Genomic DNA, 14,707 nt, shown 5'->3' with positions numbered 1-14,707 from the left:
AATTGCATTTTCCTCTAAGGTTATTTTTCTCCACTTTTGTTGAGAATAATTGTATTGTCATTAAAGAAAAATAATAAACAAAACCCAGTGGGTGGTTTTCCTATTGTAATGTGTTACAATGTCAAAATAGCCATGCTGTTGGTTGAGTTGAGTTTGAGTTTATTTGGAACATGCATGCATGCAACATGATACATCACACGTGCATGCATGCAACATGATGCATCGCAGAATAGAAAGCGGCTTAAATGTAAAATAGCTTTTTTGTTGGAATCGTGTTAAAAAGTCTTCAAAATAAACGCGAAAAAAGTTTTCTGGCATAGAATGTAATTTTACGACTTTTGGGACGCAAAATACTCTCATTAAACAAACATTCTCAACAACACCCAGCGGGTGGTTTTCCTATTATAATGTGTTACAATGTCAAAATAGTCATGTTGTTAGTGGTTATCAATCCTATTCTATAGAGAGCGACTTAAATGTAAAATAGCTTTTTTTTGTGTTGGAATCGTGTTAAAAAGTCTTAAAATAAACGCGGAAAAAGTTTTCTGGCTACTACCTCACACATACAATGTCATTTTACTACTTTTGGGAAGCAAAGTATTCTCATTAAACAAAAATTATCAACAACACCCAGCGGGTGGTTTTCCTATTATAATGTGTTACAATGTCAAAATAGTCTTGTTGTTAGTGGTTATAGTTCGTATTCTAAAGAAAGCGACTTAAATGTAAAATATATTTTTTGTGTTGGAATCGTGTTAAAAAGTCTTAAAATAAACGCAAACAACGTTTTCTGGCTACCACCTCACACATATAATGTCAATTTACTACTTCCATCCATCCATTTTCTACCGCTTATTCCTTTCGGGGTCACGGGGGGTCGCTGAAGCCTATCTCAGCTACAATCGGGCAGAAGGCGGTGTACACCCTGGACAAGTCGCCACCTCATCGCAGGGCCAATTTTACTACTTTTGGGAAGCAAAGTATTCTCATTAAAAACAAAAAGTGTCAACAACACCCAGCGGGTGGTTTTCCTATTATATAATGTTACAATATCGAAATAGTCATGTTGTTAGTGGTTATAAATCATATTGTATAGAAAGCAACTTACATGTAAAATAGCTTTAATTGTGTTGGAATTGTGTTAAAAAGTCTTAAAATAAACGCAAACAACGTTTTCTGGCTACCACCTCACACATAGAATGTAATTTTACTACTTTTGGGAAGCAAAGTATTCTCACTAAACAATAATTGTCAACAACACCCTGCGGGTGGTTTTCCTATTATAATGCGTTACAATATCTAAATAGTCATGTTGTTAGGGGTTATAAATCATATTGTATAGAAAGCAACTTAAATGTAAATTTTTTTTTTTTTGTTAGAATTGTGTTAAAAAGTCTTAAACGCGAAAAAAGTTTTCTAGCTACCACCTCACACATACAATGTCATTTTACTACTTTTGGGAAGCAAAGTATTCTCACTAAAACAAAAATTGTCAACAACACCCTGCGGGTGGTTTTCCTAATATAATGTGTTATAATGTCAAAATAGTCATGTTGTTAGTGGTTATAAATCATATTCTAAAGAAAGCAACTTAAATGTAAAATAGCTTTTTTGTGTTGGAATTGTGTTAAAAAGTCTTAAACGCGAAAAAAGTTTTCTGGCTACCACCTCACACATAGAATGTAATTTAACTGCTTTTGGGAAGCAAAGTATTCTCACTAAACAAAAATTGTCAACAACACCCTGCGGGTGGTTTTCCTAATACAATGTCAAAATAGTCATGTTGTTAGTGGTTATAAATCATATTCTAAAGAAAGCAACTTAAATGAAAAATAGCTTTTTTGTGTTGGAATTGTGTTAAAAAGTCTTAAACGCGAAAAAAGTTTTCTAGCTACCACCTCACACATACTATGTCATTTTACTACTTTTGGGAAGCAAAGTATTCTCACTAAACAAAAATTGTCAACAACACCCTGCGGGTGGTTTTCCTAATACAATGTCAAAATAGTCATGTTGTTAGTGATTATACATCGTATTCTAAAGAAAGCAACTTAAATGTAAAATAGCTTTTTTGTGTTGGAATTGTGTTAAAAAGTCTTAAACGCGAAAAAAGTTTTCTGGCTACCACCTCACACATAGAATGTAATTTAACTGCTTTTGGGAAGCAAAGTATTCTCACTAAACAAAAATTGTCAACAACACCCTGCGGGTGGTTTTCCTAATACAATGTCAAAATAGTCATGTTGTTAGTGGTTATAAATCACATTCTAAAGAAAGCAACTTAAATGTAAAATAGCTTTTTTGTGTTGGAATTGCGACCCCGAAGGGAATAAGCGGTAGAAATGGATGGAAGGATGGATTGTGTTAAAAAGTCTTAAACGCGAAAAACGTTTTCTAGCTACCACCTCACACATACAATGTCATTTTACTACTTTTGGGAAGCAAAGTATTCTCACTAAACAAAAATTGTCAACAACACCCAGCGGGTGGTTTTCCTAATACAATGTCAAAATAGTCATGTTGTTAGTGGTTATACATCCTATTCAAAAGAAAGAGACTTAAATGTAAAATAGCTTTTTTATGTTGGAATCGTGTTAAAAAGTCTTAAACGCGAAAAAAGTTTTCTGGCGACCACCTCACACATAGAATGTAATTTAACTGCTTTTGGGAAGCAAAGTATTCTCAGTAAACAAAAATTGTCAACAACACCCAGCGGGTGGTTTTCCTAATTGAATGTGTTACAATGTCAAAATAGTCATGTTGTTAGTGGTTCTAAATCTTATTCTATAGAAAGCGACTTAAATGTAAAATAGCTATTTTTGTGTTGGAATCGTGTTAAAAAGTCTTCAAAATAAACACGAAAAAAGTTTTCTGGCTACTACCTTACACATAGAATGTCATTTTACTACTTTTGGGAAGCAAAGTATTATCATTAAACAAAAATTATCAACAACACCCAGCGGGTGGTTTTCCTATTAAAATGTGTTACAATGTCAAAATAGTCTTGTTGTTAGTGGTTATAATTCGTATTCTAAAGAAAGCGACTTAAATGTAAAATATATTTTTTGTGTTGGAATCGTGTTAAAAAGTCTTAAACACGAAAAAAGTTTTCTGGCTACCACCTCACACATAGAATGTAATTTTACTACTTCCATCCATCCATTTTCTACCGCTTATTCCCTTCGGGGTCACGGGGGGTCGCTGGAGCCTATCTCAGCTACAATCGGGCAGAAGGCGGTGTACACCCTGGACAAGTCGCCACCTCAACGCAGGGCCAATTTTACTACTTTTGGGAAGCAAAGTATTCTCATTAAAAACAAAAAGTGTCAACAACACCCAGCGGGTGGTTTTCCTATTATATAATGTTACAATATCAAAATAGTCATGTTGTTAGGGGTTATAAATCATATTGTATAGAAAGCAACCTAAATGTAAAATATATTTTTTGTGTTGGAATTGTGTTAAAAAGTCTTAAATGCGAAAAAAGTTTTCTAACTACCACCTCACACATACAATGTCATTTTACTACTTTTGGGAAGCAAAGTATTCTCACTAAAACAAAAATTGTCAACACCCTGCGGGTGGTTTTCCTAATACAATGTGTTACAATGTCAAAATAGTCATGTTGTTAGTGGTTATAAATCGTATTCTAAAGAAAGCAACTTAAATGTAAAATAGCTTTTTTGTATTGGAATTGTGTTAAAAAGTCTTAAACGCGAAAAAAGCTTTCTGGCTACCACCTCACACATAGAATGTAATTTAACTGCTTTTGGGAAGCAAAGTATTCTTACTAAACAAAAATTGTCAACAACACCCAGCGGGTGGTTTTCCTAATTGAATGTGTTACAATGTCAAAATAGTCATGTTGTTAGTGGTTATAAATCGTATTCTAAAGAAAGCAACTTAAATGTAAAATAGCTTTTTTGTGTTGGAATTGCGACCCCGAAGGGAATAAGCGGTAGAAAATGGATGGAAGGATGGATTGTGTTAAAAAGTCTTAAACGCGAAAAAAAGTTTTCTAGCTACCACATCACACATACAATGTCATTTTACTACTTTTGGGAAGCAAAGTATTCTCACTAAACAAAAATGGTCAACAACACCCTGCGGGTGGTTTTCCTAATACAATGTCAAAATAGTCATGTTTGTTAGTGGTTATAAATCGTATTCTAAAGAAAGCAACTTAAATGTAAAATAGCTTTTTTTATGTTGGAATCGTGCTAAAAAGTCTTAAATGCGAAAAAAGTTTTCTAGCTACCACCTCACACATACAATGTCATTTTACTACTTTTGGGAAGCAAAGTATTCTCACTAAAACAAAAATTGTCAACACCCTGCGGGTGGTTTTCCTAATACAATGTGTTACAATGTCAAAATAGTCATGTTGTTAGTGGTTATAAATCATATTCTAAAGAAAGCAACTTAAATGTAAAATAGCTTTTTTGTGTTGGAATTGTGTTAAAAAAGTCTTAAACGCGAAAAAAGTTTTCTGGCTACCACCTCACACATAGAATGTAATTTAACTGCTTTTGGGAAGCAGAGTATTCTCAGTAAACAAAAATTGTCAACAACACCCAGCGGGTGGTTTTCCTAATTGAATGTGTTACAATGTCAAAATAGTCATGTTGTAAGTGGTTATAAATCGTATTCTAAAGAAAGCAACTTAAATGTAAAATAGCTTTTTTGTGTTGGAATTGCGACCCCAAAGGGAATAAGCGGTAGGAAATGGATGGAAGGATGGTTTGTGTTAAAAAGTCTTAAACGCGAAAAAAGTTTTCTAGCAACCACCTCACACATACAATGTCATTTTACTACTTTTGGGAAGCAAAGTATTCTCACTACACAAAATTGTCAACAACACCCTGCGGGTGGTTTTCCTAATACAATGTCAAAATAGTCATGTTGTTAGTGGTTATAAATCGTATTCTAAAGAAAGCAACTTAAATGTAAAATAGCTTTTTTGTGTTGGAATTGTGTTAAAAAGTCTTAAACGCGAAAAACGTTTTCTGGCTACCACCTCACACATACAATGTAATTTAACTGCTTTTGGGAAGCAAAGTATTCTCACTAAACAAAAATTGTCAACAACACCCAGCGGGTGGTTTTCCTAATTGAATGTGTTACAATGTCAAAATAGTCATGTTGTTAGTGGTTATAAATCGTATTCTAAAGAAAGCAACTTAAATGTAAAATAGCTTTTTTGTGTTGGAATTGTGTTAAAAAGTCTTAAACGCGAAAAAAGTTTTCTGGCTACCACCTCACACATAGAATGTAATTTAACTGCTTTTGGGAAGCAAAGTATTCTCACTAAACAAAAATGGTCAACAACACCCTGCGGGTGGTTTTCCTAATACAATGTGTTACAATGTCAAAATAGTCATGTTGTTAGTGGTTATAAATCGTTTTCTAAAGAAAGCAACTTAAATGAAAAATAGCTTTTTTTGTGTTGGAATTGCGACCCCGAAGGGAATAAGCGGTAGAAAATGGATGGATGGATGGATTGTGTTAAAAGGTCTTATACGCGAAAAAAGTTTTCTAGCTACCACCTCACACATACAATGTCATTTTACTACTTTTGGGAAGCAAAGTATTCTCACTAAACAAAAATTGTCAACAACACCCTGCGGGTGGTTTTCCTAATACAATGTCAAAATAGTCATGTTGTTAGTGGTTATAAATCGTATTCTAAAGAAAGCAACTTAAATGTAAAATAGCTTTTTTGTGTTGGAATTGTGTTAAAAAGTCTTAAACGCGAAAAAAGTTTTCTGGCTACCACCTCACACATAGAATGTAATTTAACTGCTTTTGGGAAGCAAAGTATTCTCACTAAACAAAAATGGTCAACAACACCCTGCGGGTGGTTTTCCTAATACAATGTGTTACAATGTCAAAATAGTCATGTTGTTAGTGGTTATAAATCATATTCTAAAGAAAGCAACTTAAATGTAAAATAGCTTTTTTGTGTTGGAATTGTGTTAAAAAGTCTTAAACGCGAAAAAAGTTTTCTGGCTACCACCTCACACATAGAATGTAATTTAACTGCTTTTGGGAAGCAAAGTATTCTCACTAAACAAAAATGGTCAACAACACCCTGCGGGTGGTTTTCCTAATACAATGTGTTACAATGTCAAAATAGTCATGTTGTTAGTGGTTATAAATCGTTTTCTAAAGAAAGCAACTTAAATGAAAAATAGCTTTTTTTGTGTTGGAATTGCGACCCCGAAGGGAATAAGCGGTAGAAAATGGATGGATGGATGGATTGTGTTAAAAGGTCTTAAACGCGAAAAAAGTTTTCTAGCTACCACCTCACACATACAATGTCATTTTACTACTTTTGGGAAGCAAAGTATTCTCACTAAACAAAAATTGTCAACAACACCCTGCGGGTGGTTTTCCTAATACAATGTCAAAATAGTCATGTTGTTAGTGGTTATAAATCGTATTCTAAAGAAAGCAACTTAAATGTAAAATAGCTTTTTTTGTGTTGGAATTGTGTTAAAAAGTCTTAAACGCGAAAAAAGTTTTCTAGCAACCACCTCACACATACAATGTAATTTTACTACTTTTGGGAAGCAAAGTATTCTCACTAAACAAAAATTGTCAACAACACCCAGCGGGTGGTTTTCCTAATATAATGTGTTATAATGTCAAAATAGTCATGTTGTTAGTGGTTATAAATCGTATTCTAAAGAAAGCAACTTAAATGTAAAATAGCTTTTTTGTGTTGGAATTGTGTTAAAAAGTCTTAAACGCGAAAAAAGTTTTCTGGCTACCACCTCACACATAGAATGTAATTTAACTGCTTTTGGGAAGCAAAGTATTCTCACTAAACAAAAATTGTCAACAACACCCTGCGGGTGGTTTTCCTAATACAATGTGTTACAATGTCAAAATAGTCATGTTGTTAGTGGTTATAAATCGTATTCTAAAGAAAGCAACTTAAATGTAAAATAGATTTTTTGTGTTGGAATTGCGACCCCGAAGGGAATAAGCGGTAGAAAATGGATGGATGGATGGATTGTGTTAAAAAGTCTTAAACGCGAAAAAAGTTTTCTAGCTACCACCTCACACATACTATGTCATTTTAATACTTTTGGGAAGCAAAGTATTCTCACTAAACAAAAATTGTCAACAACACCCTGCGGGTGGTTTTCCTAATATAATGTGTTACAATGTCAAAATAGTCACGTTGTTAGTGGTTATACATCCTATTCTAAAGAAAGCGACTTAAATGTAAAATAGCTTTTTTTATGTTGGAATCGTGTTAAAAAGTCTTAAAAGCGAAAAAAGTTTTCTGGCTACCACCTCACACATAGAACGTCATTTTACTACTTTTGGGAAGCAAAGTATTCTCACTAAACAAAAATTGTCAACAACACCCTGCGGGTGGTTTTCCTAATACAATGTGTTACAATGTCAAAATAGTCATGTTGTTAGTGGTTATAAATCGTATTCTAAAGAAAGCAACTTAAATGTAAAATAGCTTTTTTGTGTTGAAATTGCGACCCCGAAGGGAATAAGCGGTAGAAAATGGATGGATGGATTGTGTTAAAAAGTCTTAAACGCAAAAAAAGTTTTCTAGCTACCACATCACACATACAATGTCATTTTACTACTTTTGGGAAGCAAAGTATTCTCACTAAAACAAAAATTGTCAACACCCTGCGGGTGGTTTTCCTAATTGAATGTGTTACAATGTCAAAATAGTCATGTTGTTAGTGGTTATAAATCATATTCTAAAGAAAGCAACTTAAATGTAAAATAGCTTTTTTGTGTTGGAATTGCGACCACGAAGGGAATAAGCGGTAGAAAATGGATGGATGTTGGAATTGCGACCCCGAAGGGAATAAGCGGTAGAAAATGGATGGAAGGATGGTTTGTGTTAAAAAGTCTTAAACGCGAAAAAAGTTTTCTAACAACCACCTCACACATACAATGTCATTTTACTACTTTTGGGAAGCAAAGTATTCTCACTAAACAATAATTGTCAACAACACCCTGCGGGTGGTTTTCCTAATACAATGTCAAAATAGTCATGTTGTTAGTGGTTATAAATCATATTGTATAGAAAGCAACCTAAATGTAAAATATATTTTTTGTGTTGGAATTGTGTTAAAAAGTCTTAAATGCGAAAAAAGTTTTCTAGCTACCACCTCACACATACAATGTCATTTTACTACTTTTGGGAAGCAAAGTATTCTCACTAAAACAAAAATTGTCAACACCCTGCGGGTGGTTTTCCTAATACAATGTGTTATAATGTCAAAATAGTCATGTTGTTAGTGGTTATAAATCGTATTCTAAAGAAAGCAACTTAAATGTAAAATAGCTTTTTTGTGTTGGAATTGTGTTAAAAAGTCTTAAACGCGAAAAAAGTTTTCTGGCGACCACCTCACACATAGAATGCAATTTTACTACTTCCATCCATCCATTTTCTACCGCTTATTCCTTTCGTGTTAACAGGGGGTCGCTGGAGCCTATCTCAGCTACAATCGGGCAGAAGGCGGTGTACACCCTGGACAAGTCGCCACCTCATCGCAGGGCCAATTTTACTACTTTTGGGAAGCAAAGTATTCTCATTAAAAACAAAAAGTGTCAACAACACCCAGCGGGTGGTTTTCCTATTATATAATGTTACAATATCAAAATAGTCATGTTGTTAGGGGTTATAAATCATATTGTATAGAAAGCAACTTACATGTAAAATAGCTTTAATTGTGTTGGAATTGTGTTAAAAAGTCTTAAAATAAACGCAAACAACGTTTTCTGGCTACCACCTCACACATACAATGTCATTTTACTACTTTTGGGAAGCAAAGTATTCTCGCTAAACAAAAATTGTCAACAACACCCAGCGGGTGGTTTTCCTAATATAATGTGTTATAATGTCAAAATAGTCATGTTGTTAGTGGTTATACATCGTATTCTAAAGAAAGCGACTTAAATGTAAAATAGCTTTTTTTTATGTTGGAATCGTGTTAAAAAGTCTTAAACGCGAAAAAAGTTTTCTGGCTACCACCTCACACATAGAACGTCATTTTACTACTTTTGGGAAGCAAAGTATTCTCACTAAACAAAAATTGTCAACAACACCCAGCGGGTGGTTTTCCTAATATAATGTGTTACAATGTCAAAATAGTCATGTTGTTAGTGGTTATAAATCATATTCTAAAGAAAGCAACTTAAATGTAAAATAGCTTTTTTTGTATTGGAATTGTGTTAAAAAGTCTTAAACGCGAAAAAAGTTTTCTAGCTACCACCTCACACATAGAATGTAATTTAACTGCTTTTGGGAAGCAAAGTATTCTCACTAAACAAAAATTGTCAACAACACCCTGCGGGTGGTTTTCCTAATACAATGTGTTACAATGTCAAAATAGTCATGTTGTTAGTGGTTATAAATCGTATTCTAAAGAAAGCAACTTAAATGTAAAATAGCTTTTTTGTATTGGAATTGTGTTAAAAAGTCTTAAACGCGAAAAAAGTTTTATTGGCTACCACCTCACACATAGAATGTAATTTAACTGCTTTTGGGAAGCAAAGTATTCTCACTAAACAAAAATTGTCAACAACACCCAGCGGGTGGTTTTCCTAATACAATGTGTTACAATGTCAAAATAGTCATGTTGTTAGTGGTTATAAATCGTATTCTAAAGAAAGCAACTTAAATGTAAAATAGATTTTTTGTGTTGGAATTGCGACCCCGAAGGGAATAAGCGGTAGAAAATGGATGGTTGGATGGATTGTGTTAAAAAGTCTTAAACGCGAAAAAAGTTTTCTAGCTACCACCTCACACATACTATGTCATTTTACTACTTTTGGGAAGCAAAGTATTCTCACTAAACAATAATTGTCAACAACACCCAGTGGGTGGTTTTCCTAATTGAATGTGTTACAATGTCAAAATAGTCATGTTGTTAGTGGTTATAAATCATATTCTAAAGAAAGCGACTTAAATGTAAAATAGCTTTTATTTATGTTGGAATCGTGTTAAAAAGTCTTAAACGCGAAAAAAGTTTTCTGGCTACCACCTCACACATAGAATGTAATTTAACTGCTTTTGGGAAGCAAAGTATTCTCACTAAACAAAAATTGTCAACAACACCCTGCGAGTGGTTTTCCTAATACAATGTGTTACAATGTCAAAATAGTCATGTTGTTAGTGGTTATAAATCATATTCTAAAGAAAGCAACTTAAATGTAAAATAGCTTTTTTGTATTGGAATTGTGTTAAAAAGTCTTAAACGCGAAAAAAGTTTTCTGGCTACCACCTCACACATAGAATGTAATTTAAATGCTTTTGGGAAGCAAAGTATTCTCACTAAACAAAAATTGTCAACAACACCCAGCGGGTGGTTTTCCTAATTGAATGTTACAATGTCAAAATAGTCATGTTGTTAGTGGTTCTAAATCTTATTGTATAGAAAGCGACTTAAATGTAAAATTTGTGTTGGAATTGTGTTAAAAAGTCTTAAAATAAACGAAACCCCCCCTCCTGCTAGCTTGGAACTTCAAAGGCAAGTCACCGCGACATCAAAGCAAAGAGAAAAAAGGAGGGGGGGAATTAGCTTACCATCGACCCCCGAGAGTTCACTCCTTAAATGTGTTGGAAAAGTATAAAAATGAATAAAATAAAAGTAAGAATGTATCCACGGGACGATATAATCCACAGTGGCAGCCGCGAGCTTCCGCCACGTTCGGTGCGTCCACGCTTTTGGTGGCGAGGAGAAGAAGAAAAAAAAGTGTCCAGACGAGAGAAAGAAGGATCGAAAGGGGGGGAAAGAGCGCTTTGCTCCCCGCCTCCTAGTCTCCACCTCCCTCCTTCCCCTCCGCGTCCTGCTGGCGGTGTTTCAGGCGGCCATGGGGCGACTGCGGCTCTCCTCAAGGCGACTCCAGCGCGGAATGAGCCGCCAGTGCTGCGGGGCGGCGCACTTCAAAGTAAAAGCGCCGACTGCCGGGTCCTGGAAGCTACATAACAACACCGGCGACAGCTGCGTTCCCCCGCCTTATAAAAATCAAAACAAACCGCGGTGGGCTTACCGTGGCCGCTCTTTGCACACGAGTGGACGTACGTGGTTTTTATTTCCGGACCGCGTCTCCTCTTTTTGTCACGATCGTTGCGTGTTTGTGGCCAGGACCTTATCAAAGGCCGGCAATCTTGCGCCAACTCCCCGAGGCTTTGGCGCGTCACAAGTAACTGATCCTGCCGCCTCAATAGTATTATCGCAACAATCCCTCTGTTGCTACATCAACTTAAAAAGACACTTTTTTTTTTTCACTCTTTTCTATTTCGACCTGCATAGTTGGAGAGATTAACCCGTTGGAGCCTCGGGGATGCACAAAGCAAGCACCAACAATGCTCTAATATGATTTAGCTGCTTTTTTTTTAATTTTTTTAGCATAATCAGTTTAACTAAGGTAAAAGTTGATAACAATAAAAAAAAATGAAGCATCTATAGGAGTGTGAGAGAAAACAGCACTCAACAGCGCCCACCAGTGGCCACATGCACACAGAGGTGGGTAGAGTAGCCAGAAATTGTACTCAAGTAAGAGTACTGTTACTTTAGAGATTTATTACTCAAGTAAAAGTAAGGAGTAGTCACCCAAATATTTACTTGAGTAAAAGTAAAAAGTATGTTGTGAAAAAACTACTCAAGTACTGAGTAACTGATGAGTAACATACACACTCATATATATATATATACCGTATTTTCCGCACCATAAGGCGCCCTGGGTTAAAAGCCGCGCCTTCAATGAACGGCATATTTCAAAACTTTGTCCACCTATAAGCCGCCCCGTGTTATAAGCCGCATCTAACTGCGCTAAAGGAATGTCAAAAAAACAGTCAGATAGGTCAGTCAAACTTTAATAATATATTAAAAACCAGCGTGATGTGGGCGCGCATGGAGTCGTATATCAACATGGACGGAGCTGCGTGAAAAAAGCCACCCGGCCTCTTCGCGTAAACTTACCTTAACCACTCGCTCATCTTTTCTTCATCCATCCCTTCGAGTTAGCTTTTATGATGACGCCGGCTGGAAAGGTCTCTTTTGGCAAGGTCTTCCTTTTGAATATCACCATGGGTGGAAGTTTCTGGCCATTAGCATGGCAAGCTAGAACCACAGTGAAGGATGACTTCTCATTCCCTGTGGTGCGAATATTCACCGTATGTGCTCCCGTTGTATCCACAGTGCGGTTCACAGGAATATCAAAAGTCAGTGGAACCTCGTCCATGTTGATAATGTTCTCTGGCCGGATCTTTTTTTCAGCTATCTTGTTTTTACAATATGCACGGAAAGTAGCCAGCTTTTCTTGAAAGTCTTTAGGCAGTTGCTGTGAAATAGTAGTCCGTGTGCGGATGGAGAGATTGCGTCTTTTCATGAACCGGAAACCTGTCGCTTAGTAGGAGCCATTTTGTGGTCTTTACAGATGTAAACACACAAAGGAAATGAAACGTAATATCCGCGCGCTTCTTCTTCTTCTACGCGGGCGGGTGGTTGCTTACAGTAGAAGAAGAAGCGCTTCCTGTTCTATGGGGGCGGGTGCTTACCTTGGCGGTTGCTTGCGTAGAAGAAGAAGCACTTCCTCTTCTACGGGGGAAAAAGATGGCGGCTGTTTACCGTAGTTGCGAGACCGAAACTTTATGAAAATTAATCTTAATATTAATCCATATATAAAGCGCACCGGGTTATAAGCCGCACTGTCAGCTTTTGAGTAAATTTGTGGTTTTTAGGTGCGGCTAATAGTGCGGAAAATACGGTACTTAGATTTCACTTTTTGCAGTGTAGTCTTTGGTATGGCTCGGCCGGGGTTTGAACTCACGACCTCCCCATCTCATGTGTAGGCAAAGTCATGAAGAAGATACAAAGGAGGCATAATCAAACATTCCACACCTAGACAGTTTACTAAAGGTGCTGCAAGAGTGAAACCAAAACTAGTGTACAAAACAGGGTCCAGATTTGTAACTTAACACAGAAATACTACAATAATATCAATGTTGAGTCTAATATGTGACATACAGTCGTGGTCAAAAGTGTACATACACTTGTAAAGAACATCATGTCATGGCTGTCTTGAGTTTACAATCATTTCTACAACTCTTATTGTCAGAGGTGGCACCAAGTCATTGTTTTGCAAGTCACAAGTAAGTCTCAAGTCTTTGCCCTCAAGTCCGAGTCAAGTCCCGAGTCAAGACAGGCAAGCCCCGAGTCTAAAATACGCGGTGCTGCTGACCGCCGTCTAACGTTACGTGTGATATATTGACTAACGTAACCCTGCTTAAAAAAAAATCACTGAACAAAAAGTATGAATAAGGTAGTGAACTGCAACAGATTCCCGTGTTTGCAATAACGTTATAACGTTAGCAGTGAGTTTACAGCCTCACTGATTTAACTACACAGCAAATAAAAGTCACGTTACTTAGCCAATAAACGTTATCTTACATTCAAAACTTACCGTTCTTTGTGCAACTTCAAATGCCGGACGAAGTTGGAAGTTGTTGCCTCTCCATCAGTAATTTTCGAACCGCATGTGTTGCATACTGCAAACCGTTTTGTGTTGACCACCTCGTAATTTTTATACCCAAACGAAATTATTTTAGGTATCATTTTTTGTTCACTGGCGTGTGGTTTGGACATGTCTTCTTCGTTGGTTGTCCTGCAATTTGATTGGATGAATGCTGTGTGATGAAAACAAAGTAGATCTAATTTGATTGGCTGTTGTACTGAGAGCACACCAGCTGACACACGCAACGCTGATAGACAAGTACACAATGAAAAATACGGAGCGCTCCCGAATAACTTTTTCATCTTTGGGTTTTGGGGAAAGTAGCAAGTCATGTCAAGTCATGTCAATTCAAAAGGCTCAAGTCCAAGTGAAGTCACAAGTCATTGATGTTAAAGTCTAAGTCGAGTTGCAAGTCTTTTTACATTTTGTCAAGTCGAGTCTAAAGTCATCAAATTCATGACTCGAGTCTGACTCGAGTCCAAGTCATGTGACTCGAGTCCACACCTCTGCTTATTGTTTGGTGATAGTTTCATCTGACATCACAAGGACAAAGATAAGACCTTCTGGAGGAAAGTTCTGTGGTCAGATGAAACAAAAATTGAGCCACAATACCCAGCAATATGTTTGCAGGAGAAAAGGTAAGGCCTTTAATCCCAGGAACACCAAACCTACCGTCAAGCATGGTGGTGGTAGTATTATGCTCTGGGCCTGTTTTGATGCCAATGGAACTGGTGCTTTACAGAGAGTAAATGGGACAATAAAAAACCTCCAAATTCTTCAGGACAAGCTAAAATCATCAGCCCGTAGGTTGGGTCTTGGGCGCAGTTGGGTGTTCCAACAGGACAATGACCCCAAACACACGTCAAAAGTGGTAAAGGAATGGCTAAATCAGGCTAGAATGAAGGTTTTAGAATGGCCTTCCCAAAGTCCTGACTTAAAGGTGTGGACAATGCTGAAGAAACAAGTCCATGTCAGAAAACCAACAAAATTAGCCGAACTGCACCAATTTTGTCAAGAGGAGTGGTCATCAGTGAAAAATGTGGGAGGAGAAGTCGCCAGAAAAAAGGGTGGAAATAAGGCTTTGGAAAACCAGGAATTCTGGAAAATCCTGGAATGTTTTTGAATGTGGATAAAAAGTAGTTTAAATTTCCAAGATGAGTGGAATGTGTTGAAGGTGGAATGGTTTAAATAGGTTGAAAAA

General features: G+C 36.4%; 1 protein-coding gene across 3 annotated transcripts in view; it reads right to left on the bottom strand.

Moving 5' to 3' along the window:
- Nucleotides 1–10,890, bottom strand: part of axin2 (axin 2 (conductin, axil)) — a 74,686-nt gene extending 63,796 nt beyond the window's left edge. For all 3 annotated transcript variants that reach the window (XM_061974370.2, XM_061974369.2, XM_061974371.2), the window contains exon 1: nt 10,574–10,890. The gene's annotated coding sequence lies outside the window, so the exon portion shown is untranslated. The remainder of the gene's footprint in view (nt 1–10,573) is intronic.
- Between the last annotated feature and the right edge of the window lie 3,817 nt (nt 10,891–14,707).

Source organism: Nerophis lumbriciformis, linkage group LG22 (genome assembly GCF_033978685.3).
Source record: "Nerophis lumbriciformis linkage group LG22, RoL_Nlum_v2.1, whole genome shotgun sequence".
NCBI classification, from domain to species: domain Eukaryota; kingdom Metazoa; phylum Chordata; class Actinopteri; order Syngnathiformes; family Syngnathidae; genus Nerophis; species Nerophis lumbriciformis.
The sequence above is the reverse complement of the archived record's forward strand: the minus strand, read 5'-3'. Positions and strand labels throughout refer to the sequence as shown.